General features: G+C 41.5%; 1 protein-coding gene across 1 annotated transcript in view; it reads left to right on the top strand.

The window, feature by feature from the left end:
* Window positions 1-27287, top strand: part of Pkg21D (Protein kinase, cGMP-dependent at 21D) — an 877499-nt gene that overhangs the window by 512856 nt on the left and 337356 nt on the right. The gene's annotated exons all lie outside the window — the stretch shown is intronic.

Here is a 27287-nt window from a genome sequence, read left to right as displayed (position 1 = left end):
ACAGCGGAACACTACTGAAGAAGGTGAGGAAATATCTGAACGATGAATGAATGTGTGCTCTCAGTTTGAAATGAATTTTATTTTTCAGATTCAGTTCTTAACCTAATAAGAATTTCTGCGACATTTTATCTTTTGAAAACATGTTTAGAAAATAAGTAGCATTGAATAGAAATGAAGATTGGGCAATTTTTTTACTTTTTTTTAAATATATATATACAAAACTACAACTTGTGCGCACCGGTTTGAGTTCGAAGAAGTTACTCGCTCGCTCCTGTCAAAGTGGGCATGAATCATTGCTTCTGAAATTCCGCTCTGCTTTAAATCCCGGAATGGTTTTCTCAACATCGGATAAATATTATAGCTACTCACAACCATTCCATTTACAGCTTAAATTTTCGCAATACAAACGGTGGGGGTCACACATTTTTTTCCGGTCGGTCGTCCTAAAATACAAGCCAATTTAAGAGCACTTACCGTCCGCTGACACGGCTGGGAGACATCCCATTGTTCGTGGGCCAGGCCTTCCTCTGCTGCCGCCGAGGGATTTTAAGCCGAGGACACGTTACCTCGGAGAGAGTTATTGCGTGGACCTTTACCAGCCTTTTTTTCCTTCATTTTCTTTCTTCGGTCTTCGAAGCGGGGCTGAGCGCGAAGATTTTCGTCTCGGAGAGGGAGTGGTGGGGGGGAAGGGGGTGGGGGAAGGAGAAACCGACCGCCCTGGCGATTCTCAAAAGTGGGCACCGACGCCTTTGAAAAGATACGGCCCGGGCACGCAGGAAAGCTCGCCGGATTCGGAATTCCCGCGCAGCCTCCCTTTCCCCCCCGCTACTCCGACAACCGCCAAACTTGGCGACTTAATTTAATGTCGCCCACACGGGAGGAATGTGACGGCGAGTGCGAATGGGCCGGGGGCGGGGGAAAGTGGGCGCGGACTGGATCGCAAACCCTCCCTTTCCCCTGCCTCTCTCCCACCCCCCCCCCCCCGACTCAACCGCCTCACGATTCCCGGGAACGTGCGAAAAGAAATCCCGCCCCCACGTGACACCCACCCCCTCCGTGCATGGCGGCGAGCAGTTCTCTCTCTCATGGTCGCTTGGCGTGCGTCGAAAATTCTTAATAAACAGGACATGTTTCACGAACCAATCAAAAGCTCGCACGGGTCGGTCAGAGCTTGAAATTCCTCGCCATTCTGAAGACGATGCTGGGGATTAAGACGGGCTACTTCTTGCGTGAACTGATATTTTCACGACTCGGCACAGGGATCTTCTAAATTTAGTTAGTCAGTTAATGTTTATTTCTTTCTTCTGAGAAGATGCGAAGTTATTTATTGTTTTTGTTTTTCTTTTAAGAATATGCGAAGCCAGTTAATGTTTTTGTTTTTCTTCTAAGAAGATGAAATGAGATTTAATGAAGCGATCGATCCATGAAGAAGTAATGAATAATGTTCTTGCTCGAGCCCTTCCCCGAAGTGGTTGTGACGAATGGATCCGAGTCCTGAGCGCCATCTCTGTAAAAACCCTGATCCGGATCCGTAAAACACGTTGTCATACTTGCATTGGCGAAACTGTGCGTGAAACACTATTGCCGCCGCCTTTTTCTTAGGTCCGAAGTTTGCGAATACATATTAGGATTTACGGTCTGGTTGCATCGTGATGGCGGGTGGACATTCAAATTACTGTGCTTTTAATTAGCAAATTTTACCATGTACCAGTTCATGACTCAGAGAAAGAGCCTTAGTCGTATCGCATTTGAAAACGAAAAGTGGATACAATATGGATAAGCCATTCAAAGTTTTTTTGAATTTTTAAGTGTAGAATTTTTCCATATTTATATCATTATCACTTTGATAATAATATATGATAAACTGAAAGAAAGGCACTGTAAATAAATGAGCAATTGTGTGGATAGAGTGAATTTGGCAATGGTGTAAAATGTTCATTCTTTTTATAATTCTGAAATTAAATCAATTGACGGTCTCGACGGCGGAGGGACGCGTCCTCAACGCTCACAGCGGGCCGGTATGCCGCTATAGACCGGTAAGCATAACCTCAGTTGTTTGCAAAATAATGGAAAAAAGAATCGCTGACTACATTCGGGAATGTTGGACAAGATATAGATGGCTATTCAAACACCAAAATGGGTTTAGAACGGGATACTCGTGTGAAACGCAGCTTTTGGGATTAAGCCAATATATCGGCGACGCAATAGACGAAGGAAAGGATGTTGATGCAGAAATCGTTGAATTTTCGGCAGCTTTCGACCGAGTGCCTCGCGATTATTATTGATAAAGTTGAACTCGTTACCATTGGATTTGTGGGTAAAACAATGCATAAACAAATTTTCTCAGAGGCAGTACTCAAAAAGTAAAATTAGGGGATACTTTTTCAAATGAGTTGAGAGTTTTAGCAGGAGTTCCACAAGGTAGTGTTCTAGGGCCATTACTCTTCCTAATTTACGTAAACGATCTACTAAACAATTTACATTCCCAAATAAGACTCTTTGCTGATGACTGCATTATATACAGACGGATAGAGCATGTAAATGACCACGTAATACTACAAAATGACATCGATCGCCTTGGTGACTGGGTTACAAATAATAATATGGGTATTAATATAAGTAAAAGTAAGCATACAAATTTTTCAAATAAAAAGAATGCAGAAAAGGAAATTTACACCCTCTTTGGAGAAAGAATCCCATGTACCAGTCAATGCAAATATTTTGGCATTTACTTAACTAGGGATCTTGAGTGGGGGGTCCAAGTAGATAATTTGACACGGAAGGCATTCAAAGTACTGCATTGGGTAATGAAAAATTTAACAGGAAATAGCGTAGCTGCAAAAGAAAAAGCATATAAATTACTGGTTATCCCTATCCTAGAATACTCCTCCATAGTATGGGATCCATATGAGGTGGGACATATTAAAAAGGTAGAAAAATATCAAAGAAAGGCAGCAAGATATGTACTCGGAAGGTACAAAAGAACAAATAGTGTCACAGAAATGTTAGATATACTGAAATGGGAGATTCCAAAGAAACTGCGGGAGATGCCGCAACAGTAACTTTTAACGGAGTCATCCGCTAATGTGCATTTCAATGCAACAATTTCAATCCCAGTCAAGGCGAATGATTTTTACACTCTGAAATTGTTGCATTGAAATGGGAGAGTTTGTAAAATAGAAGAAAAAGGAGCAGGTTAGGCGCGATGTATAGAATTGTTAAAAATTGCGAAGCATGGAAAGATCTATGGAAAGGGATAGAACAACCAAACTTTAAGGAAAAAAACGACAACAGTTTTAAGATAAGAACACAAAAAACAAATAAGAAAAAATACTCTTTTTTAAATAGAACTATTATGGGAACCAGCTGCCTGGAGTTTTCCATCCAATTTTAGGAGTTTTAAGAATAAATGTAAAGCATATAATTCGTTGTCTCGGGCGTGACTTCATGGAATCGACTTAACATAATGAAAAGCAGCCACTGCGTGATAAATTTCATTGTATTTATTAAAATATCATTTTGTATGTGATGTGGAAGTGTCATTGTATGTAAGAATATTTTGTCTCCTATCTGTTTCTCTAGTGCGTGTATGTATGTATGTATGTATTTTTCGTTGTAAGAGTGATCATTGGCCAAACTTGGCCGTTGCCACTAGGAAAATCGCCTAATTGCAACGTAATTCTTAAATAATAAAAAATAATAAATAATAGCTCAGAAGTTTTCCATTTCGAATCACTCTTCACTGGATTTTTCCGCCCGCTTGGTATGAATATTTGGATTCACCCTCATTCACTGCCTAAAACAAGTCAAACTCTGAAATGTGGCCGGATGCCTTATGTGGAATATTCTTTAAGTAAATGGAGAACATGGCGCCAATACATCATTTGCAACGAGTTTATTTTTTTTATTTATTTTCGCAACTTTTTTCAGGACGAACTGCAATCGAAGGATTTGCAGCTCTCCGATTTGTTCCACTTTCACTCGTTATACTTTAGAAATTAATGATCATACCACCCGCGGCGGTTAATGGTGCTATCTGGGCAGGATTCAAGAGGGCTCCATTGTCCGCCGACGGCATCGTGTGTCGCATACCGTTCGTCGAAGAATTCCAATGGGCCTGCAACGGTGGTGTTCCCCACTTCCACGCTTCTCTCTCTCCCTCTCCATCTATCTCTCTCTCTCTCTCTCTCTCTCCATCTCTCTCTCTCTCTCCATCTCTCTCTCCCTCTCCAAGAGAACGCTGTTGCGCACGAAAAAAGGGAGAATTGACTTATTGATTACAGAGCTACCCCAATGGCTTGTAATGGATCCACCTGTTTCTTCCATTCGCGAGCAAATAAATCACGCAACTCGAGAAAATTCTTCGAGCATCTTTCCACGCCAGATGTTACGAATTTATGTTTCAAATGTCACGGGAAAAAAGTTCAGAGGTTATGGAATAGCGTGAAATATACGAGAAATATTTCGCGACTCTTGATTTCGCGCCAGTCACAATATTTTGGAAACGATTAGGCGGTGTGACATTTTTAGTCTGCACGCAGTTGGTTATTCAGGGTGTCCAGAAAACGCCGTCTGTGATGCCTGAGAGCGTTAATTGTGAATCATGTTAATTATTGGTGCATTATATTTTGTGTGATGAAGGGAGATTTTCACGACATTATTTTCGGCATCGGAAAGTGCTTTCCTCAAAGGAATTTTTTAAAAACAACTTCCACCTTTTAAGCGTACATAACAACAGTCTGATGATCCGACTTGGATCAAAGGCGAGCGAGTCTTGTGCTGACTGCAAATTTCACTGTTCCCCTTATTCTTGCCAATGTACGCTGGAAACTAACATTTCGGCTGGAGCTGGAAAAAAAACTGGAGTTGATTGCTGGAAGGCGAATATTTTGTTGCGGCGACAAATAGGGCAATGGAATAAGGAGGAAACGGGAGAAAACACACTTTTATTATTCTTTTGTTTTTCAAACCTGGTTTTGATAGGCGAAGAGAAAGCTCAAGCAAAGAAATGCCCCCCCCCCCGCAGTTTCCCACTGTTTCGGTCTCCAGGGAATGACGCAAATTTTAATAGGACACGGGGACTTAAGATCATACCTCAAGAAAACAGGGAAAAAAAGGAGGGGACGTGTGAATGAATCATGGAGGAGGATACGGAAATACACAGAGTCCTACATTGCCTTATTTATGGCAAGGAAAGACGCAGATACTGGAAGATATCCTTGGATATTAGCATAACGTCCAACAAATTGGGAAATATCTTTACGACGAACTGATTAGGAAGGTATTGGATAGATTTATCAACAAAAGATAAAGTGGGAATGGGGAGAACGATGGAAAGGAAGGGCATGTAACTTATATTTTTGTAAAAAAATAACGAAATTGTATTTGGAGTTTAAAGTTAAGGTGCCCCAAAAAAGTTGAAACAATAAATTGTCCGATTCTAATCGAAAGGGCAAAAATATTAATTATTATTATTGTTTCGGTGACCATCGAGACATTTTATATGGTGATGCCCAAATACCCCACGTGAGCTTTGTAACTGGGATCCACTGGATGGGATTCAAGGGCTCTGCCAGCTAGAGTAACGTGCCTCAAAAGACCGGTGATCTCGAAGGCTCTGCCGTTAATACATTTTCTGCTCGGAGCACGTAGGGGAAATTGATGACGCTCTCGTGTTTAGTGAACGAGATGGTTCAATTACAAGCTTAAACAAGAAACGGCAAAAACATTTATTTAAAGGTTGCAACAGGTTTTAGATTTCGCCATTCTATTTCCAGTCTAGGAGTTGTGTATGGGTAAACGTCTGCAGGTTTATACCCTGACGACAGCGGTAGTGTTAATGGAACAGGCAAGTCCCGGATTATCACAGGAGTTGCCTAGAAACTGCTGGATTTCATTGAAGGAAATTCCAGATCGAATATAAAATTTGTTCCGCATTTTTTTGCCAACAGCATCTTGTTATCCTAGTAGATAAACATTCGGCTTCTGGATGACCATGCAATCTTAAGTAACCCTATCAAATTCGCGTTTTCATTTGCTTTCAAACGCGAAATTCAACTTTTTATAACGTTTTCACATATTTTTCAAAAAGAAATTCCTGCTATCCAAATGTAGAACGAGTCTAAAATTTCGAAACTCTGTGTAAAACATGGCTTAAGTCCTGACTGCTATTTCTTATCGTGAGTTTTACGAGGTTAAGATGAGAAATTTTGAGCGACGCACGATATCGTGATGCTTTAGATTTGGTGCGGTGCTTCGTTAAGCCGATATACATTACCCAACTAAAATCCTTGGTTAGCGCGAGAGGAAATATGAGTACTCTTTTTATACAATTTACGGTCTTACGATTGGGTAAAAATACAATATGAGACTGAAGGATGGCACTATGACAATTGAAACAAGGAGGCGTACGTAGCAAGTGAGTGTAGAAATTCCGGCCAAATTCAAACAGAATCACGAGAGTTTAATAAAATGTCAAAACCGTTTCATAATTTTCCGGGGATGAGGTGAAATCAAATAAATTTGAAGTTGATCGGCATTGAATCAATAATGATATGATTATAAATATTTCAAGCAGATAATTGAACGTTTTTTTCAACGAAGTGAGTTGAGCTGTCACTATGAAAGAATCCTGATACAGAGTAAGGAGCTGTTACACTTTAACTGGCGCTGTGAACGGTCATATGCTCAAAGACGGTGTGTTGTTTAGAAAGACACTAATAGATTATGTCTTCTGGCTTTCTTCTGTAATTGATCCAGCAATAATTAGATTGAGACTAGGTTCTAGTCCATGAATTTTTAAATATTTTAAAATTACAAAATTCATTTTCGATTACAAAACCACATATATTTTTCTATTATTTCCGGGTTTCTATTCCTGATAAAGACGTCCAATGGCTGGTGTGTGCATCTCAGGGTGACCTAGAATTCAAGTTTATGTTTTCGAAATTTTCAAAATTACGCCACTGATCGAACATTCTCGGATTAAAGTGAATACTCTTTAAACGACAAGAGTAGGGAGGACGTAACCTCTTGAAAACTGTTTCATTCATTTAACATTTCTTTTATTGTACCAATAAACTTGCAATGAAATATTAAACCATCCTTAGCTTATTTCTTTTTCGCATTAGAAATCATAACTCACTTATAGACTATCTCTCGTTTGAAAAGAATAATTTCTTGGTAATACTTTTATTTCTTTTGTTAGTGCCAGTATTAATGAATTGAAATGGGTGGGTTTTCCACACACACATGTCATCATGCTGATTTTAATCTATTACATGGTATTATAACGATTCTTGTCGACAGAATAATTGCGCATCGCCAACACAAATTTACCTTTGCCACATAAAATCTGACGTTGGTGAATATTATTTTCCACTTGCTCCGTGAAATAAAGAATAATTTAAAAAAAATCCATTCATTCAAATAGAAGCTCCTCGTTGTCTCGAGTCACATTAATAAACAGTGGTTGATCTCTGAGGGTCCTCCCACAAAATCCATTGCAGTTTAATCCAGTGTAACTCATGTGACCGAACTAATTTCTGTGCAGGGATGTGTTTATTATGCATGCATGGCTGGTGATCTAACACCCCCCACCATACGCCCTTGCGGCGGCTCGTGGGGTGTGATGTAAGAGTAGATGTGACGGCCCGCTCTCATTCCACCATTTAATATCCGCTGAATCTCGTCATCTGCCCGTGGGAGTAGCTTCCAAGTTCCCCTGACTCGGTGCTCGCTCTGGCATTTTCCTTAGTCCGTCTCGCGTTGGATCATATTTACTCGCATGCCATTCCGATGAGCATGACACAGAAACTGTGTTTCAATTCTTAAAAAAACTGTGATGAGAATTTCAATCGGAATACGTCAGGTATCACGAAATGCCTCTTTGTTCATTCTAAAGCCTGCTATCGCACCAGCGACTGTTATGCAGACGTAACCACTAGTTAGCGATTACCGTGACGAAATTCGGCCAGCGTGTAACAAATCATTGTTGGGGCTTTGAATTATGGAAAACTTGAAATATACATATTGTCATCACCGATGCACCAATTGTGGCCATTTATGGCCCATCCTTTATCGTCAATCGTAATAGAAAATTAGATTATATTTTTCAAGAAAATATGTTTTTTAATCCTAATGTGATGTTGAAAATGTATCATTACCTCCATCGTATTACGGTAAGAGAGATCATGTGAATAAAATTAGAGAGATAAAGTGTAGAACAGATAGAGTTTTTATGTCATATTTTTCACAAACGATAGGGGATCATAATAAAATTATTTCACCGCGGTAGGGTCACCTTCGGGTGAAATTATTCTGGTGTGTATTCACTCCCTGCCACACACCTTCCTATCCTACTCTACATCAGGTCCCTCTTCATCTCTGTGTACTTCCTTCCTCCCTTCATCCCAATCCAACATCCCTATCCTGTTCCTTCCCTTTCCTCGTTTGCCTAACATTCTCCCCTAAATTACAGTCTTCAAAATCCCGCTGCCGGTCAATACCGCCTTCATCCACTTTTCCTGCCTCCACAGGATTTCTCCCAACAAACCCCTCTCTTCGCCCACCATGCAAAGCACTTCCTCATTTGTTTTCCTCTCGGTCCATTTCACCTTCTCCATTCTTCTCCAAATCCACATTTCAAAAGCCTCCAATCTACGTCTATCCTCCTGCTTCAATGACCACGTTTCCGCGCCGTACATAGCTACGCTCCATATCAAAGTTTTTACGAGTCTATTCTTAACATCCTTACTCAACGTCCTTGTCATCAACTCCCTCCTCCGTGTGAAAGCCTCTTTGCCTAGCGCAATTCTTCTCCTTACGTCCCTACTACTTTGACCGTGTTGGTCCAAAACACTTCCGTGATACGTAAACTGTTCTCCCTGCTCTAGTTTTTGCCCTCCTATTTTAATGTTTAGCTTAGCCTTTTTCTTTCTAGAAAATCGCATAACCTTTGTTTTATTAATATTGATTCTCATCCCATACCTGTCGCACTGAATTTCCAATTCACTCAGCAAAGCTTGCAGCCCCTTGGCTGACTGACAAACTAAAGCTTGGTCATCAGCAAACCTAACTGATTTTACGAATTCCCCGCCCAATTTAATTCCTACCTCCAGTTCTTCCCATGCCTCTTTGATCATTTCCTCTGCATTCAGGTTGAACAGCAACGGCGATAATGGGCAACCCTGCCTTACACCTCTTCCTAACAATGCCCATCCGGACTCCCCGTTCCCCACCCGCACTTGAGCCCTATCTGCCCTACTCTCTATCGTTTTGTCTATGATCCTTAGAACAACTTTAGCTGCGTGGGATATCAAACTTATTGTCCTGTAGTCCTCACAAGATGTAGCCTTTACCTTTTTCGGAATACGACAGGTATGACGGGAACTAACACTGACCTCATTATATATATATATATATATATATATATATATATATATATATATATATATATATATATATATATATAAAATATTTTATATATAATTTAAAAAATAAAAATAACGTGTTTCCTAATTAATGCTTCAATGCTTAATGCTTCATTATGCTTCAATATTTGCGGATTAATGGAAATCTAAAACTTAATCGACTTATGTTTAAATTTAAAAATATTATCGAAACTAAACTACATGTATTATTAATTAAATATTGTATTTTTATGTTTTTTTTACTTTCTGGTTGGTTGAACTCGGACGGAAGGTATTTGTCAGCTCCCGGTGTCATAAAAATGCATGCAAGCCTTGAGAGGATTAAACCGTTGGAAGGAGTCGTGACTGGGCGATAGCACCCCAACAAGTCTACCCCCTGACCACATCCGAGTCATTTTGGTGGCCTTTCTACCTCGGCAATGAAACACTTCGACGCCCGAGCGTCGCGGCGCTCCTCATGGCACCGATCTCCACCCCGTGCGACTTCCCAGAGCGGGTCGCCGCCCCCCCCACCTTTCCTTTAACTGCCCCCCCGTGTGTTTGCGTTCGTGCGCTTAATGCCGGCTTCGGCCGATCCATAAAAGGCCTCCGCGTCTCTGCCTTCTGCTCCGCGGAAAGGCTGGGAGTGAACCGCTTAAGGCCGCAAAGTGTTTGAGACGTCCATAAAACTTTTTGAGACGTGAGTCATAATTTCACTCGCTCGCACCCCCCCCCCCCCCGTGCGGTTGGCGTTGTTTCAAAATGTCCTTCACGGCCTCCCCCATCCATCCCCCAGAGAGCCGGGACTTCCTTGGTCGCGCCATCAGATGGCACTCACCTCTGCCGGACGACGCTTCTGGCATTTGTTCAATACCTGCAGAGGATCCTCCGTGGGCGATGGCGAATGATTGATCAGGAGGGTGTGCAGACAGAATCCGATGGATAGGGTGAGCGAGCAGTGGAGCGTTTAACTTGAATATATGAGCTAATACTATGATTCTCATTGCTTGGTGCATTTTGAAATTTGTTGTCTCCGGCGTGACTATGGAATTTACGCAACATTTCGAAATGAAATTAGTAACTTTGTATTTTGAAAAGAATTTTTTGAAATTCCAAATATTGTGCGGGATTACAAAGTTACTTCTTTCATTTCAAATTTGGTGTCTTTTGTTCAAGAGGACAGTGTGTATAGCTGCAGTAATACGTATCTCTCTCGCGCTACGGAGAAACCTCAGATTTGAAATAATTCGACGCGGTTCATTTTATATTATTTACGTATTTCTATACCCTGCAAGCCACTGCTAGGGTGTGTGGCGGGGGGTGAATACACATCAGAATAATTTTACCCGAGCAGGACCCTACCGCGGTCGAACAATGTTATTATGATTCCCTATCGTTTGCTGAAAATATTGCATCTTAACTCTGTATGTTCTCCGCTTGAATTTTTCTAATTTAATCGACATGATCTCTCATACCTTAGTACGATGGGGGTAATGAGAAATTTTCAAAATCACTGCCAGAGAGACCTCCTTCCAACTTATGCAAGTGGTTTAATCTGTGATTTAACCTTGGTTCCGTGAGTGATCCCCAGCCTAACTGCTCTGCTATTTTGGATACGCTACTAAGTTAACATAACGACGTTGTACAAATCTAGCTCCTCTACGCTGCACGCGATCCAATTTAGCAATTATTTCAACTTCCTGAAGGATCTCATATACTTTCAGCATATTCTAAACGAGGCCTAACCAGCAAAACACAACATTTCTCTTTTCATCGCATTAAACAAGTCCTCTTCTAATATATCCTTATTTTTTGTTAGCTTGTCCACATATTCCTCGCATGTGTTTCACCCAGGAGAGATCGTGAGTAACGCCCAGGTATTTAATTGAGTCTATTTTAATTGGTTGGTATTTCATTCCCATGCCTAACTTATACTGCGCCCATTCTATTCCATCTGAATACATTGCTGCTCGGCTTTTCATCCGCCTAAAACATTTTTAGAATTGACAGTTTTTGCAGGTGCTTCAGTCGTCTACGTTGGCGAAACGGTTGAGCTGAAAATAGTATTAACAGATGAAACCACGAATGGAAATGCATCAACATTATTTCGCGGAAGCCTTAATCAAAAACTCATTCTACAAATACTTCTAATGTTCGCAGTAGGTTTAACAAAAAGTCCGCCGAAGCACCAGATGGAAGTTTATGGCCCTTTCCTCTCTTCCATCCTCCACGCCTTTCAATCCATTACCTTTACTAATAAATCTGTTTGAGAATTAACGATTTAATTCATTTCTAGTGTATAGTAATATTTTTGGCTTCGCGAAGAAAATGTTTTGAATTGTTGGGACTTTAAAAAACGACAGTTAAAAATGATTAGTGAACGTTTTGACGTCATACCGAGTCGTTAATTTCCAGAAAACCATCCATATGGATTTAAGTATTTCGAACGCCAAGAACTCATGAAGTATTCCATGACGAAGTGTGTCCCTAAAGAAAGGTCTTCAAATAGGGCTAATTCCGTTAAATCCGAGATAAGTGGCTAAGCGTCACTGAAAACATATTTCAACCTGCGTTTGCGATTCATAATGTGAGAAAATTACAACACTTTAATATTAATGCACAACTTCTCGAGTTAATATTCTTGACCTAAGCTGAGGATTAAAATTTTATAAAAGTAGAATTGATCTTTGGCGGAATTATCTTTATCTTCTCTCTTCAGTTAAATGTTTTTCTAACGCAGTTTTAGTTTACCTCCAGGACTTCAGTTATCTCAATCTCGGAATTTTCCAGGAACTCCAGTTTCTGATTAAATAATGAATTCCAGCGTTCAGAAAATGGTTTCAGTTTAAACAATAATTGTTTATAGTTTAGTTAGGCCTGGTGCTCTAAGAACGGAGCCCAATGCGATGGTAAAGGCATCATTGCCGGCCCCGGTGGCGGCGGGGTAACGTCCTCGTCTGCCATTCCAAGGGTCGCGGGTTCGATTCCCGCCTGGGTGAGTTTCCCTCCATCTAGGGCTTGGGTGTTTGTAAATGTGACATTGTTATCGTTGTTAGTAGTTCGATGTAAAGGCCTAAATGTGCTGTTTTCGGACTTATACTGAATAAATAAATAAATTAAGGGTATAGAGGGCGCTAAAACATGGTATCCTCTCGAGCACCAAGTGCCTAATGCCGGCCCTGACTTTAAATCTTTAGTTCTCTGTAGCGTCGAGAGAGGATTTGTGAGGGAGGCAGTTTCCCAAATACATTTTAGCTTGGATTTTACACGTTAATTAATACATAATTATATAACGTGTTATTAGGCCTCATGAAAGGAATGGCGGGGTAACGTCCTCGTCTGCCATTCCAAGGGTCGCGGGTTCGATTCCCGCCTGGGTGAGTTTCCCTCCATCTAGGGCTTGGGTGTTTGTAAATGTGACATTGTTATCGTTGTTAGTAGTTCGATGTAAAGGCCTAAATGTGCTGTTTTCGGACTTATACTGAATAAATAAATAAATTAAGGGTATAGAGGGCGCTAAAACATGGTATCCTCTCGAGCACCAAGTGCCTAATGCCGGCCCTGACTTTAAATCTTTAGTTCTCTGTAGCGTCGAGAGAGGATTTGTGAGGGAGGCAGTTTCCCAAATACATTTTAGCTTGGATTTTACACGTTAATTAATACATAATTATATAACGTGTTATTAGGCCTCATGAAAGGAATGGCAGTGATCACATTTTACTGAATGTTTTGGATGGGCCATAGCTTCGGAGAAGCACCTTCAGGTCCGAAATGCATAACCGAACAGTTCAAATGATACCAACTGCGACCCCAGCGAATAGCAACCCGAAAACCTTGTTTGTCACCAGTACGTGTCTCCGTGAAAGCCTTCCTTACTATGGGTGGTGGTTAAGTTTGGTCCTGTGGACTTCCGCTCATCCGAAAATATTTTTCGTTTCCAAATCACCCGCCATTTCCAAGCTGTTGTCTCATTCTCGGCCCAGCGACTGCAAAATAATCTACTCGGGATGAAATATGTTTCCCAGTGTACCGATCATTGATGGATAAATAAAATAGAAAAATAATGGCGTCGTGTTCCACGTAATTTGCTTGTTACCCCACGGATAATGATTAATTTTTTTCCTTATGTAACATGTTTTAGTCCTAAATAGGTTCCACTAAAATTAATGTTCTAATATAGCTTCATTTAAACGTGTTAAGAAGCACTAACACTTATCTATCATATTTTATCTTCGTTACCTTTGAGGTATCCTTTTGACTACGGGAGCAATTCTCAAAAATAGGATTCCACATAATCGTTAAATTTTACGAATCGTCACAATGAATTATTTGCGTTTTTCAAAATGATCTTGCAAATTTCCATCAAGTGGAAAAATCTATGTCATGATTGAAAACAGATAAATTCGTTGCAAAACTATGGAATCAATATAGAATCAGTGTCGCAAATAATAAATTCGCAGAGTATAAAATCTGTCTAGTGCATCACGGAGGGTTATCTTTTTACTTAGACGGAGAAAGCTCTTAAAATGGTTTCATTTTTCTTTTGCGCCTTTTTTGTGGTAACAGGGTGCTACAATTGACAATCACGGACTTAGATTAAGTGTAATGGTTAAAGAAAGGATTTTGACTAAATAGCTTTCTCATAAAATAATCAAAGCCATCATCCAAGCATTTTTTTATAGCAAATCCCGTGTTAAACAAAACTCACATGCTTAAAAAGAGAAAATTGCTTCCATTGAGATGCACGCTGGAGTAAAAATCACGAGTCGATCACGACAAGAGTGAATCCACGAGGTTTGAAGAATTGGCTCCAAATATAGAGTGAATGCCAACGTCTCCATGGAATGTAAAATGACTTCAATGGATATTCACTTATCGTAATCACATTCCCTAATGAAAAGACTTGCTGACTCATTTGAATGGCGCACCTTCTCCTAAAAATAGAGACGTGTGCCTGAAGTTAGTTCGCGCCCGTAATGCGACTTCTTCGTAGATGAGGCGATCCGATGCATCTGCGGCTTAATATATGTATGAGCTCCCATAAAAATCTCCTGTTTGTTCTGAATGAGACGGAAGTGAATGTGTGTTATCTCTGCGGTCTACAACCATCCCTCACGCACCACGGGCACCAGATGGACCACGGAGAGGCGGGCGTGCACCGGTGACATCGCTGGTTTTGGCCCGGGGGGATGGGAGAATGGCGGAGGGAGATTGGTTGAAAACAATGCGAATGTGTTTCATTTTCTCAGTTTATTATTCTCGAAATTTCAGGATACCGTTTGGGGGTATACGAGGGTTGCTATTTATAAGTTGAGCCTTATGAATAAAAGACAGTAGTAATTTCTTGTTAATATACATATCAACCCTGGTAAAAATATAAACCAGACTCTCCGGTCTACATATACCATAACCTCTGGTCAAATTTACTCTTTTTATTCCGTATTTTAATTTTAAACAATACATTTGCGAATGGTAAAATATATGCTCGATCTCAATCTTCGTAAAATAAGCAATATATTTTGAAATCATACCTTTCCGACCTGATATTGCCTACCTATCACAAGATGTGAATAAGACTTTCGGCAGCGTAATTTCAATTTCATTCACAACAGTTTTTATCGTGAATCCTTGGCGTAAATTCATATTCACCAGCTTTATCTTTATCATCAATGCGTATTAGAACTGCATTTTAAACATTGTATCCACTTTAAATTCTGGCTTAGACTCATACCGCTGCGCTCCATTCAACATATTGCCAGGGGGGTCACGCCTACTTTAAAATGAATTTATGCATCCTCGCGAATGGATGCCGATTCAATTGATAGCAGCAGTGCATTGAAGGGATTTGCATTTCCCTTCCTGCCGTCTCGGTTGAAGTTGAAGAAAGCAGAAAAGTTCACTGATCACTCGGAGCCGCCTCCTGGTGCACCCCTGAAGCAACGGGGCAACGAGTGAGATGGGACCGTTCGATAAACAACCCTTCCGTGCGTCTCCCGACGATAATCCTGTCAGCGAGGACGACATGCGAATTAATGCATTCCCCAGGGCTCGAACCCGAGTCCCCTCCTCCCCCTTCCCCTCCCCTCTCCGGTGACGTCTCGCCCGCCGGCGGGCATTAATCTGGCTCTCGCGGGCCGAGGTCTCTCGCCCGACCTCCTCGAGGAAGATGATGGAGCAGCCTCCGGAGGCTGGGGGATGGAAAGGGGGGCGGTCCCTCCCACCAACCCCCTGGATGCGTGTGCTCCCTGCGTCCTCCCCCACCCCTTTGGTGATCCCTTTCGTGCGACCTGCAGATAGGGTAGGTCGGTATGCATCCTGTCTTTCCTCTCAGGAGACAGAGAAGAAATCGTGTGGTCAAAACGCTACCTTTTCTTCTCTCTTTGGGGAACCCGTCCTTTCGTTGACGTGCATTAGAGAAGGAAAGAGGTTCAATAAAAAAGAAAAAAAACAGCCCTGCAGAGAGAGAGAGAGAGATAGAGAGAGAGGACGAGTCGTCATTTGTCACTGGCTGATAAAGCGTCACTTGAACTTGCTGGCGGTAATCGATATTGGATACTATTTTCCTAGAAGGGTTCGTTTCGCTCATTCCGTTTTCGATTTTATCTCGATCGCCTTGCCAAGTGCTGCCCCCCCTTCCCCCTTGCCTCGGGATCCTCGCGCGTGGACGGGGCAGACGGCACCGGAAGGGCGGACCACCCCCCCTCCCCCACCGGCCGTCGCTCGGGAACGTCCGCTTCATCCTCCGTCGCCTTACGGGCGGGAAGACTACACGAATTGCTCTCTAGAATTGCCTCGTGAGTCCCCATGCAGTCGTTGGGAACGTGATGGCGATTTCGTCAGCTTTCGAAATATTGACGTCTTTCCTGTAATTCGAAAAACTTCAAAATGTCGCCTCGCTCAATGGCAACTAGTCGCCTACGATGTCAATGACGAGTGGTCGGGGAACCATGCATTCTTATCTATGGAGAGACGTGCCTACCCGATGATCTTTTAATGACTATGACCACGCGATGATGAATATGTTAATCCTAAGCAATTATGTATTCTTCTTTTCATTTTCCTTTTTTTCACTTCAGAGTCCTTCTTTATTTCTGCCAACTCTTTGAATTACCATAAGCGATAACTCTCGTGGCACGCGCCCCGCCGGCACGACATTGCGCCAGATGTTTCCTATGATTATGTGAAAGGTCGTCGGGCGAGCCCTTGGATATTTCATTTAAAAGTTTTTCAAATTTTCTGTTTTTTTAGAGATCACCCTCTCGCTTTACGCTAATCATGAATATCTCGAACTGACTAAAACCATGGAAAAATTCAGTAAAACCATGAAATTTATTGAAATAAGGAAAGCAACGGATTAAGAAAGGAATCCAAGAAGAGTTTTACTTGCACACATATCTCCGAGGTAGGTTTTGAGTGTATTTATTCAAGAGTTTCAAAATAAAATTATTCTCGACTGAGTCCACCTCATTCCTTCAACAGTTTCTTGATTCCAATAACAAACCTAACTCTCAATTTTAATTATGTCACCTTGACTTCTCTTGTCGTTTCATACCGTTCTCTTTTTTTTCAAATTCTCTGGTTCATGGTCCAAAAAAACCTTCAAATTCCCCAGCACGTTGTGATAGCGTAGCGTTAGTCACAGAAGTCATGATTATGGAAACGTTAGTCAAATGTCTTGGGAATTTTAACGGTCCTCTTGAATTTCATTAGACTGGAACGGATCACGCTTCATAAAAATTGGTGGCAACATTTCCAAGGGTTTTTTTAAGCGTTGCTCTGCGGAAATAATTTGAAGAAACCCGAATTAGACTCCCGTGCACGGCATGAGAGCAATTCTCGGCGAAGGGTGGGAGTGGTCTTGGAGAGATCTAACCTTTTCCGCCTCGGGCGTGTATCGCATCTGCATGCATCGGGAGGGAGAGCGGTTTGCAGCGGGGCGCATTTCCGGGAAGGACGGGTCACTCGTCCATTCATCCGGGGGGAGGTGAAATGACAATTTTCGGACATCCCTTGAGCGTCGACCCACATTTGCCAGTTGCTTTTCTCCGATTCGAGGACTGCCTGATAGGCGTATTCCGAAGGGTCCTTAAGGGTACGTTTGCAAGTTTATTTGACGACACTTAGGGTCGCGTGGTGACGATCTTTGAGGGAGGATTTCACTTTTACAGGGAATAGGAAATAGCCTGCTGGTGACAAGTTGTAAGAGGGTTGGGAAATCGTCGCGATGACGTTTTTTGAAGGTCTTCGGAAACAGACACCCGAATCTTCTCTTTTGATCGTCTTTCCAAAGACCTTCGGGACAAGTTTAGCGTAGATCTTTCGCTTCGCCAAATGTTCAACGAAAATAGTGTGCACTGGCATCATATAAATATATGATCTGCGATCATGCGCACACTCAACCGATTGTCTGAACTTAGTACTTCACGCACACGTCAGGAAAAACCTGTTAAGGATACTTTTTATATCAATCTTGCATGCTTGCCTTATCATGGCGATAAAGCATCGATTCTGGGATTAGATTGTTAAATCCCTCTCCAAAATAACATTTTCCCTAGCCTATCACTTTCTTCCCTTCTTTAGTTCCTTAAGATGACGTCTCTCATCATTTGCCTGTCGTCATTCTCCTTGGACCTCTTCCAAAGTTCTTTCCTCCCCTGGTCCCGTCCATTTTGGCATTCGCCGGACTATTTGTGCCTCAGTGAGATTTGAGCGGTGAGATACGCGAAAGGGGGACTTCCTGCTGAGGAGACCCGCATTCGCTCATCACACTCCCCGCCGAAACCGCCTTTGTGTTCCGCCTCACTCTCTCCCACCCTCCCCCCCTCAAGGGATTCGCTCCGAATTACGAACTCCAATCGAGTCAGGGACAGTACGCGGGACATGGCGGGGCTTTAAACAGCGCAAAAACGGACGGCGTCAAATTTGCTTTACAGATATCATCCTATTGAGCGACACTTATTCACAGAATGTGGATTTGCGCCACTTCCCGCCATAATCACTTAGTGACGTTCGAGATCTGTCCGGAATCTATCCAGCCATGCAATATTTGAGGAAAATAGGTTCAGGATGATAGTCGTATACCCAGCCGTATGACTCCGCTGCAGTAATGACCTTTTGTAGAAAACGTCCTGCTTGTATTCTATATTCCTCTCGATTAGTGATCCCATTACTGCAATGGCATCACGCGCAGCTCTCCCCTTCCTAAATCCAAACTGATCATCCCCTAAGTAATCATTTGCCCTACTGTCTATCCTTTTGTTGATGATCCTGAGAAACACTTTGGTTGCGTATAAATTCAAACTTGTTGTTCGGCAGTTTTCAAATGATCTAGCATTTACCTTTCTCGAAGTAGGAACTAGCACTGATCTCACTAAGTCTTTCGGCCAGTTTCCTTCCTCATAGATACCACAAATCAGTCCATATAGAACCTTTTCCCCACATTTTGCTAAACATTTCAGTAGTATCGCAGGAATGTTATTCACCCCCACGATCTTATTTGATATCAATTCATACCCTTTCTATCTCGCCCCCGAATTAACCTGGACCTATGCTATCCTCATGGACGTCATATTATTTTTCACGCATGTAACATGTATATAAATATGCCCTTAAACATAAACGTGTGTGTAAGTGTGTGTATATATATATATATATATATATATATATATATATATATATATACACATATATATCATACATATATACCTTCCAAACCGACCTTCGGGTTGATTACTGTGTTTATATATATGTATGTATATATATATATGTGTATATATATATATCATACATATATACCTACCAAACCGACCTTCGGGTTGATTACTGTGTTTATGGTACATATATATATATACATATATATACATATATATATATATATATATATATATATATATATAGGTATGGGATGAGAATCAATGTTAATAAAACAAAGGTTATGCGAGTTTCTAGAATGGAAAAGGCTAAGCTAAACATTAAAACAGGAGGGCAAAAACCAAAGTAAGTAGAACAGTTTACGTATCTCGGAAGTGTTTTGGACCAACACGGTCAAAGTAGTAGGGACGTAAGGAGAAGAATTGCGAAAGGCAAAGAGGCTTTCACAAGGAGGAGGGAGTTGATGACAGGGACTTTGAGTAAGGATGTTAAGAAAAGACTCGTAAAAACTTTGATATGGAGCGTAGCTATGTACGGAGCGGAAACGTTGTCATTGAAGCAGGAGGATAGACGTAGACTGGAGGCTTTTGAAGCGTGGGTTTGGAGAAGAATGGAGAAGGTGAAATGGACAGAGAAGAAAACAAATGAGGAAGTACTTGGTATGGTGGGCGAAGAGAGGGGTTTGTTGGGAGAAATCCTGTGGAGGCAGGAAAAGTGGCTGAAGGGGGTATTGACCGGCAGCGGGATGTTGAAGACTGTAATAGAGGGGAGAATGTTAGGCAAACGAGGAAAGGGAAGGAACAGGATAGGGATGTTGGACGGGATGAAGGGAGGAAGAAGGTACTCAGAGCTGAAGAGGGACCTGATGTAGAGTAGGATGTTGTGTTTTGCTAGGGGTCACAAATTATTGAATTAGTAATTATGTCCATCCAAAAACCTACCTTAACCGGTAGATTACCTAATAATAATAATTATATATATATATTTATTTATATTATATATATATATTTTTTATATATATATATATAAAACCATAAACAGTAATCAACCCGAGGTCGGTATAGTAGGTGATGGTAGAGTTCACCCAGTACTAAGCCCTATACGGCGTGTGAAAATTCACACTTCAGGGTAGGGGGGCCAGATCCTTTCCCAGTGCCGGTTATTGTTTCCCAGGAAGATCTGGTACATGAAAAATCACTGTGCTTGGGTGGAGCTGCAGGTGCCCCGAGTGCCTTGCCCGGGAACCCTCCGGTCAGTCCAACGCTCTACCCACTGGACTACCGCGACCCACACACACATATATATATATATATATCCTTTCTCATGAGTAAAACCTTGACGTGGTGGAAGGGCTCGGGAGTTATGAGGATAGCAGAGATTACTGGAGCAATAGTCGTCGAGTAAAACATATGTGAGCAATCATAGAGAGGATGAAATCGACTGGATACACGATGAGTGAATGGGCATAATCGCGGGTGTTTCTGAAGGGAAACATTATACAGATTGGAACGCGACGGTCAAGAAGTAAGAGATGGAATTCAATCAGTGGACTACGGTTTAGATACTAGGAATGTATGTTGTCAGTTGGTTTGTATACCTAAAGCTTCAAGTACGTTGCTATTTTTGAAATCCTACGTACCCAAGGAAAAGTTTCGATACTTATCGAAATGATTTGCGATGACGTCCGCATTGTTGCCAGTATGCTCTCTGTCGAACTTGTCCAAAGTTCCAAAACTCCACGGGAGATGCCGCGACAGTAACTTTAAACGGTGTAATCCGCTTAATGTGCATTAAATTAAGCGGATTCTCAATATTTGCCGATACCGGTCAAGGCGAATGATTTTTACACTCAAATTATTGCATTTTTACTGACCAAAGTTGTTAGGAATTCTGGCTCCGAACAGGGATCGAATGAGCGGCCGGCCTCTGTCCAGCCACTGTCCAAACAGCCAACATCCCGAACTGGTCGCGTCGACTCCCTTCTCGTTGTATCTCTTATTTTGTGCCTACGCATCGAGAGACTCGGAAATGATTCACGAGACCGTTGGCAAGACATTACGCGCTAGGGAATCGGGCGAGCTCGCGAGGTCGGCTCAGCGGGGCAGTCAGCCGAAAGAAATATTGCAGACGGAAGGAAGGAGGTGTTTATCCATCCGCCCGAAATTCGGGAGTGGACGGTGGCTTTTGCCCCTCGGAAATTTATGGCGTGCTCTCGGGAAGAATGGTAACATCCCCGATGGAGTTGGTTCTCTCCTTCCCAAGCGCGCGCGTGAGCGATCAATCACCCCAGCCACTTTTGCGTGCCGGGGTTATACACAAACACGGACGCACACACCCACACGAACACACGCGGTCTCTCCGCGTGAAGGCCGCCCGTCGCTGCCTGCGCGGGAAGCGCCCGCCCCTCAATACGGTTCCTCTACACCACGGTTCTTTTTTCCACCGCGATACAACCACTCTCGGGAAAGGTGGGCGTATTTTTTGACTGGAAAACCCAGGGATTCAGTTTTTTATTTCATATCTTCCATTTCATTAATAGTGTAACTTTGAAGAAATATCTTGGAATTACGGGATTACTTTGATAGACATTGAGGCAAGCAAATAATCCGGGTACTGCTCGGGTCATTTTGATTTAATCCCGCTAATTTATTGCTTCTAAAAGACAAATAGGGGCGGGAAAAATCTAAAAAATGTAATTACACAATTACAATTATGGAAAAAATGTAATTCCTGTGATTACACTGAATAAAAATTAATCCTAAATTATGTTGTTGTTTATGAAGGTTCTTTTAGCACTCAGATGAGCTTCCTGTTACGACATGGTGTCTAACTCAAGAAAAATAACTTGTAAAGATGCAGCCTATTAACTCGTATAATGAGTATCAATTTACTGGTGAAAAATTGAAATTTCTCAAAGAGTAAACAAAAGTTAAATCCATAAAAGATAAATACATTCGTCCAATTATTTTGGAATATCCAACAGTTTTTTTTTTGTCATTTGAAAGTATCTAAATGTCTCGAATTTGTGACAACTCCTCTGGTTTCCATACTGTTTTCCCAAGCCACACAGTTTCCCTGTGTCATTCATTCCCTCGACCCGATCGGAGGGAGATTTCAAGTCGCGTATCGGAGTTCTGAAAGGCGTTGCTCCCGCGCTGGTTGCCAGCGGTCCTCTTAGATATGCAGGTGGGTGAAAACATTTCTTTTTCATTGGAAGACGATTTTCTCTTCGCCTTTTCACGGTGGATATCGCATTTAACGCATAACCCTTGTTAGATTTCATTCGGAAGGAATTTGAGTCCACGGAAACTGGTGTCGTCAATACAGCTGCAATTCAGTAGTTCAGGTGAATGTTGCAAGCTTACGCCTTTTTAATGGATACTAGATGGATCATAAAATAAAAAACGGCCCTATAAATGGCCCTTTTATGGGAACGAAGATCAACGTAGGACAGATAAATAATGGACTTCCCTCTCTTGAAAGACCCTACGTACTGACTCCGAAAGATTTGTATTGTGCGACAGAGAAAGCCTTCGGTTTTTTCTGGCAATCCATGTAAAAATTAATTTAAAATCGATATTTCCCAGGGAAGTCACTATTCTGTGGTATTTGATGTTAATGGATGGAAGCACATCGGACCTAGCGAATCGTTATTTACTGTCTGCTGCGGGGTCCTTTGACATCAAGACCGCCCAAGTAGCGACTCCTCTGGTGTCGTAGTTCGGCCAATGAGACATCATCTGTAGGAATGGGCAGAGAAAACCCGATTGCGGCACGCCCAGACACGCTCTTTTCATTGCACTCCGATACACCTAACGGTGACAAGGTATTTCCAATCGATACAGCCGAAAGCCACTGTAATTACCGGTAAATTGATAGCAATTTGTGTTTTAATATGAAACTGAAAAGTGGAAGCAGGTAAATATCCTATCCTGCGCTAGCTGCGAAATGAGAGCCTTTGAATTGAAATACTTCCATTATGTTTGCATTTCCTTATTTTAAAATCAAATTTACGTCATCATTATTATCATTTAATTTATTATTATTCTAAAATCATAATGTAGTAAATACCTCTAATGGATGATCTATCTTACATTATTGGCAATTAAAAACCAGGTTAGGTTAGGAAAAGAAACTTTGCACTTCCAAATAAAGATTTAATACTTCACACGACCATGGTATCGATGCTTTGCATCATCATCAGGTGTTTATGCGCAGCATCGAATCCATGATCGCGTGAACTATATTAAATTTTTATGTGAAAGTGCAAAATGTTTCTTTTTCTACCCTCAGCGTGAAGGAACACTACAAATTCAGGCTTGAAACTGCTATGGTGACACAAATCAGGTGTCAAAGATAATAACGTGCGAATTAATACCGAGAAAAGGAATAGCGAGAAATGCTGAGCGATTGCAGGAGTTGCACTTTCTGATCTGCTATAGGCCACTAAAAATACCTCAATGAAATGCCACAGCAATGAACCCGAAGCTTGACTTGGGGTAGGTTAGAGCTTAGCTCACCTAGTACTGAGCCCAACATCGTGTGGAATTCACGCATCGGGTTGATAAGTAGGGAAGGGCAGTTCCTTACCCTGTGCCAACTATGGTTTCCCAGGAAGTTCTGGTATCCGAAAAACTACAAGCTTGGGTGGAGCCCATGGTTCCTTTAGGCGGTACCGGAAATCGAACACGGGCCCGCGGATCAGAAGTCCAGCGACTTACCTGCTGGACTAACAGTACCGAAATTAGTTTTGAAGCATTAAAATTCCTCTCCGTCAATCCACTTACGGAAATGTAACAACTGAACACAAATGTGCTGAGTGCAAATTTTAATTACTAAATGCGCCATTTATCGTCGTACATGCTTGACACATTTATGTGAGATTTCTTGCTCGGGACGAGGTGCTAAGTGCGAGAGTTGGCCCGTAGCCAGGATGGGACGGTTAGCGGTGGTAGCCAGACGATTGATTCTCTTCTCAACCACGTCGCATATTTGTTAGGTCACATCAAATCTGTCTTCCTCCGCATTGTCCATTGTCTGATAATTGGCCTCTCCTCCCCATGGTGTTCTTCTGGGATCGAACGAAACCAGAGATTGTGCTTGATGGATGCTCTGTAATCTAAACAAAAGGAATGCGAGGTTGTGTACCATAGTTGCGTTTTCACTTTGTTTGTTCGCGATAACCCCGACAGAAAGTTTTTAATACTCAAAGCATTTCTTTTCATATTTGGTAATTCGCCTATTAAACGGAATTATGTCTGAGTAGAGCGTAAATTGGAGCGAACTTTGGGATCTTTCTCTCGGGGGGTATGCGCTCCTAAATTCGCCCACATCGTCACAGAAGAAATTCGCTCAGTTCGCGTATTTATTGGACAAGGAATCTCCCCAATCCAACGGGCATCAGTCGCCGGTATACAGTATCTCTTTTATAACTTTGGGATCTTTCTCTCGGGGGGTATGCGCTCCTAAATTCGCCCACATCGTCACATAAGAAATTCGCTCAGTTCGCGTATTTATTGGACAAGTAATCTCCCCAATCCAACGGGCATCAGTCGCCGGTATAGAGTATCTCTTTTATAATTTAACTCTGCTGAATTCGTTTCGCAACAAAATCTCGAGTCTCTTCTTGAGTTTTAAATTACACTCGAAAAGCTGCATTCAATAATTATTAAGGGAACTCAAACAAAATGAGATAAAGTTAAATGAGATTGACCGACGAGTCCCGGAAGACATCCGGGAACCTCCCTAAGTGCTTATAATAACGCTCCGGCTTGCCCGTCTTGCCTCGACTGCTTTTCCAATTACGTGTGATCACCAAAGGGAACGCCTTCTTCCTTCCAAGAATGCATTACGTCCGATCTACATGCACGTCTTTCCTGGAATAGAATATGCGCATTCCAAGGCGAGCGCACATCAAATTATGCGAGATATTCCTCCGACCGATGACTTGATTAGCAGACCTTTGGTCGTGTCCTAACCTTAGTATACGGACGATGCTGAAGATATCCCCGCGACGCAAAACACATTTTACCGTAGATAAGACGATATATTTCCCAGGAGACGAGGGGGACGTCATAATGAAGGATCCGGTCCTTCACGGGGGGAAGGAGAGATCTCGCGCGGAGATAGGGATCTTGATTGATGGAGATCATTCCTCGTTTTCTGTCTGTCGCGGCAATTGTCGGCGTGCATTTGTTTGAACGTCTGTCATTCCAGCCCCCGAAGACGACTTCCCCACTGCTGGTTGCAATGAAAAGCGGTAATAAATACGAGTTATTATTATTAAAATCCACATGTGCTGATAGACAGTGTCAGGTGGTACACAAGTCCCAAGTAATCACAAAAGATAACGGATAAAATCAGTCAGTGAAACAAAAGTGCACTTAAAGGAAACTTCCAAACACAAATCTCTTTCACAAAGCAAGAAAATCCACATCTCATAAACATCGATCAATCAGTGAGGAAAAAGATGAATGAAAAAAAATTAAGCTGTCACATATAATTTTACATTACAAATAAAGTTATTTCATAAATTCCTTTAATCTTTTCTTAAAAGTATGCACTGTGTTAGGAAAGGGCTGGAATAGTTTTGCAGGTAAGGTGTTCCAAATCAACAACAGTTTGAGTCAGCATATACAAACGATAAAAATTATTAAAAATGTGTCCAAGAAGCTAATATTCACGTGCAGAGTAAGGACTACACAAAGGCTAGTGTACTGCCGGAAATCTGTGCTGAGATGAATCGATTGAAGGAATTTAAATTTAAAATTTGAAATATGTATATAGTTATAGAGTAGACTGAGATTTTCAATGGGGCGTCCGCCAAAAAAATCTATCCTCTGACAAAATGGACAAATGTTAGGGTGTTTAATTCAAGCAGTTAACCTAATCGTACAAAAATTCAGTCATTAATTTGAAATACTTTAAAATAGTCAGTTATAAAGTCTATCGCATGATTTCGTTGAAACTGCAGAAAACTTACGATCCCGAATGTGATGAAGAGTCGTGAGTTTTTCACTCAAAATTCCAACAGCTATTTCTGTATGGTTTCGATCAAAATGTTGCCCTATTTAGAGCCAACTCTCCCCTCGGACCACTGAAATGAGCCAAGTTGTATGAACAACTAGCATCGACACGAATAAAACGAAGATGAAAACATGCAGTAAAGGGAGGGGTCACGTTACATAATTTTGTTGCTATGGTTTATAAATTCTCGCGTTTGTTTTAAAAAAATCACCAGTTTTCATGTTGCTTGGTAAAAGATCTTTTTTAAGAAATTTGTCCGTAATCATGAATATGTATATATATATATATATATATATATATATATATATATATATATATATATATATATATATATATATAATGATTTAGTGTGATATAGGGTATGGGGATGAGAATCACCGAAATAAAACGAAACAGAGCCGATGTAGAGTGTGGAGGAAAAAAATGTTTATTTTTAATGTGTGGTTTTAGGGTATTTCATATCGTTTTATGCTAGGCTAGCAATTTTAGAAGTAGATAGCCCTGAGGGTCTAATTAAACCTACCTTCACCTGAATAATACCGTTAAAAATAATATTGAATTGTAGCTCGCTCAGGAGTTGGAATGAAAAGGCTACCGAAAAGAGCAAACATTTTTCTGAAGCAAAATGGGCACAGAATATTTATTACTTGGTATGTCAGTCTCAATCGTGGTACTTAGTTCGCCAGAGATGCAGTGGAAGTTCGTCATTGTGAGAAAAACAAATTTGCACTGTTCCATAGATTTGTTTGTAGCGTACAACGCGTTTCAGTTCATCGAATCATCTTGAAGATGATTCGATGAACTGGAACGCGTTGTCCGTTTGAATAAATCAGTTGAACAGTGCAAATTTGTTTCTCATAAGTCTCAGTCCGTCGGAATAGTTGCCTTTGTGATGGATTGGATGGGCTATTTAACTTTTTCGACTGTTTTCCTACTTGGCATTCAACACGCTGGTGTTCCCATTTCGGTGACATCCCGTTTTCCCCTCGACCTTGACTGGTGGGCGTTTAAAACTCCTGTTGTCGCAATTAGCGAGCAGACTACCCGCACAGTTCAAGGTGCCCGCATGCGTCGCAAATTTAGGACCAATCGAGGATGAGACGTACGTACTTGAGAGTGACGCCTCCTCTCCGCGGTGATCTCATTAAAGCATTGCAGATTTTGGCCTCCAGAAGGAGAAGGTCGTGTCCAGGGGGAGTG

The sequence above is a fragment of the Hetaerina americana genome, unplaced genomic scaffold (genome assembly GCF_022747635.1).
Source record: "Hetaerina americana unplaced genomic scaffold, ioHetAmer1.1.p SCAF_52, whole genome shotgun sequence".
In the NCBI taxonomy this organism is placed as follows: Eukaryota; Metazoa; Arthropoda; class Insecta; order Odonata; family Calopterygidae; genus Hetaerina; species Hetaerina americana.
Note: the sequence above shows the minus strand (reverse complement) of the source record. Positions and strands in the feature narration are given on the sequence as shown.